Genomic DNA, 3,594 nt, shown 5'->3' with positions numbered 1-3,594 from the left:
AGTTCTACTGTATAAAGTTTCGCAAATAAATTAGTTTGTTTTACAGAAATGGCCTACTGTCACACTGCATGCAGGCTATAACCAAAAGCACACATTTTGTAAATAAGCGGGTCAGATCACGGGTCGGGTATAATTTTGTCCTAATTAATATTCGCGGTCCGAGTTGCGGTCGGGTTGATTAAAATATCGGGCGACCGCGGGCCACTTGTGACCAAACCCACGCAACACTGATAGTAACCACACGCTCTTGCTATCACCATGACCTCCATAGTTACCACACGCTGTTCCAGACACCTGGATGTAGGGGGCATATTCCAGACGCCGCTGCCCGGCACCTTTTCACACCAACACCTGGAGATCAGGAGAAGTTAAGCATGTGAGCCGTCTGAGATGATGTGAAGCCCAGGAGAGAGAGAGAGAGAGAGAGAAACTCAGTCTGCATTAACTTCATTGTATACAGGCCTTAAAATCAGTTTTAAAAACCAAACCGTATCAAATACATGCTTTATATTCAGCTCAGGTTCAGCTAATATATCGTCATAATCAAAATGTGCACGAAATATGTATGTGATATTCATATCTTTTTTAAAAAAATCACTCATAAAGCATTTTGTCCATCTGACTGTTATATGGAAAGATAGTGTGTGTGTGTGTGATGTGTGTATGTGCAGTGTGTGTTATGTGTAGTGTGTGTGGTGTGTGTATGTGTAGTGTGTGTGGGTGTGTGTGGGTGTGTGTGTGTGGTGTGTGTGTGTGTGGTGTGTTCCCTATAGCTGCAGGCATCTGAAAGGAATCACAGTGAGCTCATCGGCTAATCTATTCCCAACTAACAGCATGAGTTCTGGAGCGCAAAGCGGAGAAATCCTCGCTTTTCTATGGCTTGTTGACGGACCGTTAATTACTTTGTGTGTGTTTGTGTGTGTGTGTGTGTGTATATGTGTGCTCGGTGGTATTTTTCTAGCATGTGTGATGATGTGGAATGAGCGGAGTGTGTGAGCATGTGATTGTGTGTATGTCTGTATATGAAAATGTGTGTGTTTGGGGATGGAGATGTGTTCTTGTGAAGTCTCTGCTGTCTCCAGCGTGTGTATGAGCAGATAGGGAGGAGCGTGTGTGTACGTACTTGTGTGTGTGTGTGAGCGTGTGTGTACGTACTTGTGTGTGTGTGCATGTGTGTATGTACTTGTGTGTGTGTGTGTGCGCGTGTGTGATCTGTCTCCTCACTGTCACATGCGATGAAACTGAGAAAATGGGACATGACGTTTTCATTTGCATACAGAATCACAGCAGTGGTTGGATTCACTCGTTTGGTTTATCCGCCTTGAAGAACACTCACAGGAAACACATATCTGGGTGTCAACTCTTTCTCTCTCTCTCTCTGTCTATCACTTTCTTTTTCTCACTCACTTCAATTCAAATGTGCTTTATTGCAGTGACAAATTAGACATTGTATTGCCAGAGCATCCACAGGAACAGTAACATGAATAAAATAGAAAACTCTTCCTTGCTCTGTTTCTCTCCATTTCTCACTCTTTCTGTCACCCCCTCTCCCTCTTTCAACCCCTCCTCTCTCTCTCTCGCTCTTTCTTCTTTTACCTCCCCCCTCTTCTTGTCTCTTTAAGACTCTAGCAGTGCCAGTCAGTGCTGAGTGTGACTCTGTTGCTGTCAGATTAGCTGCATTCATAGTGTTTGCCACCTTCAGTATGTCTGTCTGAGTCCATGTCTTTTCCCCCTGTGTGTCTGTCTTTAAGAGTCTACATCTCTGCCTCTCCTTCTGTCTGGCTCTCTACATCTTTACTTTTCAGACTGACTGTCTTTACGAATTCTCCTCTCTGTCTAGGTGTCTGTCTGCGTCAGCTGTTTTCTCTTTCAGTTGTCTGTTTCAGTCTTTAGTTCATATATTTAGTTTTTAAGTCTATCTGCTTTTTACACAAGCGTGTTTTTCCAGACGAAAATGTCTCACCTGAGGAACTCTTGTGTGGATAGGGCGCAGCAGAGAACTTCTACAAACAGCAACATCAAGCCCTTTTTAATCAGCCCAGCCTCAAAACGGTACCGGTTGACCAGGAATTCTCCCAATTTCCACTCTGCTTCTGCCAGTAGCCAGGTAGATATCAAGGTAATATGGTCACACAGGATCGCTTATCTTCAAGCCACAAACTTCCTAGCAAACATAGCTTAAAGCCTATAAATGTTGACTGATGCTAAATGATGTTAACTCAGAACATCACATACATTTGAGTCAGTCCATAATTCTGAATTTATATCAAGGATCATCAAAGGCAGGATGGAATGATATAAAAAGCAGTGTTCTTGTCTGCATTAGATCATCAGAGGCAGGATGGAATGATATAAAAAGCAGTGTTCTTGTCTGCATTAGATCATCAGAGGCAGGATGGAATGATATAAAAAGCAGTGTTCTTGTCTGCATTAGATCATCAGAGGCAGGATGGAATGATATAAAAAGCAGTGTTCTTGTCTGCATTAGATAATCAGAGGCAGGATGGAGTGATATGAAAAGCAGTGTTCTTGTCTGCATTAGATAATCAGAGGCAGGATGGAGTGATATGAAAAGCAGTGTTCTTGTCTGCATTAGATCATCAGAGGCAGGATGGAATGATATAAAAAGCAGTGTTCTTGTCTGCATTAGATCATCAGAGGCAGGATGGAATGATATAAAAAGCAGTGTTCTTGTCTGCATTAGATCATCAGAGGCAGGATGGAATGATATAAAAAGCAGTGTTCTTGTCTGCATTAGATCATCAGAGGCAGGATGGAATGATATAAAAAGCAGTGTTCTTGTCTGCATTAGATAATCAGAGGCAGGATGGAGTGATATGAAAAGCAGTGTTCTTGTCTGCATTAGATAATCAGAGGCAGGATGGAGTGATATGAAAAGCAGTGTTCTTGTCTGCATTAGATAATCAGAGATCTTTGATGTTTTTCCTTAGACATGAAAGTGAACATTGGACAGCCGTCATTTAGGTAAAGAGATTATATGAGCAACAGCAACAAAGCCACTGCCTATAAAACATTCACCCTAAAGTGATCCACATCAGGGCCACACTAGGGCCAGACACAAGACCTAGTCCTCACCTGCAGACAGAGACTACATTTGGATAAGACCTAGTCCTCACCTACAGACAGAGACTACAGGTGGATAAGACCTAGTCCTCACCTACACACAGAAACTACAGGTGGATAAAGAGGACTCAATAAGATAAAAGGACTCCTTCCTGTTTTGTAGGCAAACTGGGTCTAAGTCGTGGGTTACCTCACTTTTCAAAGTATTTAATTCCATTAGAAGTCAGTGCTACAGGCCTTTGCTCATTGTTCTGGTCACACCTTCACCTGCTCATTTGTTACCTGCTCACACATACACCTACTTATTTATTACCTGCTCACACCTACACCTGCTCATACCTACAACTGCTCACACCTACACCTGGTCACACCTACACCTGCTCATTTATTACCTGCTCATACCTACACCTGCTCCTCACACCTACACCTGCTCATTTGTTACCTGCTCCTCACTTACACCTGCTCCTCACCTACACCTGCTCATTTGTTACCTGCTCCTCACTTACACCT

The 3,594-nt window shown here is 42.9% G+C and overlaps 1 long non-coding RNA gene across 1 annotated transcript; it reads left to right on the top strand.

Moving 5' to 3' along the window:
• Positions 1-1,954: 1,954 nt before the first annotated feature.
• On the top strand, positions 1,955-3,167 carry LOC121714006. Its single transcript, XR_006033003.1, has 2 exons — positions 1,955-2,119; positions 2,952-3,167. It is a non-coding gene; the product is annotated as an uncharacterized LOC121714006 (long non-coding RNA).
• Positions 3,168-3,594: the final 427 nt, after the last annotated feature.

The sequence above is a fragment of the Alosa sapidissima genome, chromosome 7 (genome assembly GCF_018492685.1).
Source record: "Alosa sapidissima isolate fAloSap1 chromosome 7, fAloSap1.pri, whole genome shotgun sequence".
Taxonomy (NCBI): domain Eukaryota; kingdom Metazoa; phylum Chordata; class Actinopteri; order Clupeiformes; family Clupeidae; genus Alosa; species Alosa sapidissima.
This window is presented reverse-complemented; position numbering and strand designations above follow the sequence as displayed.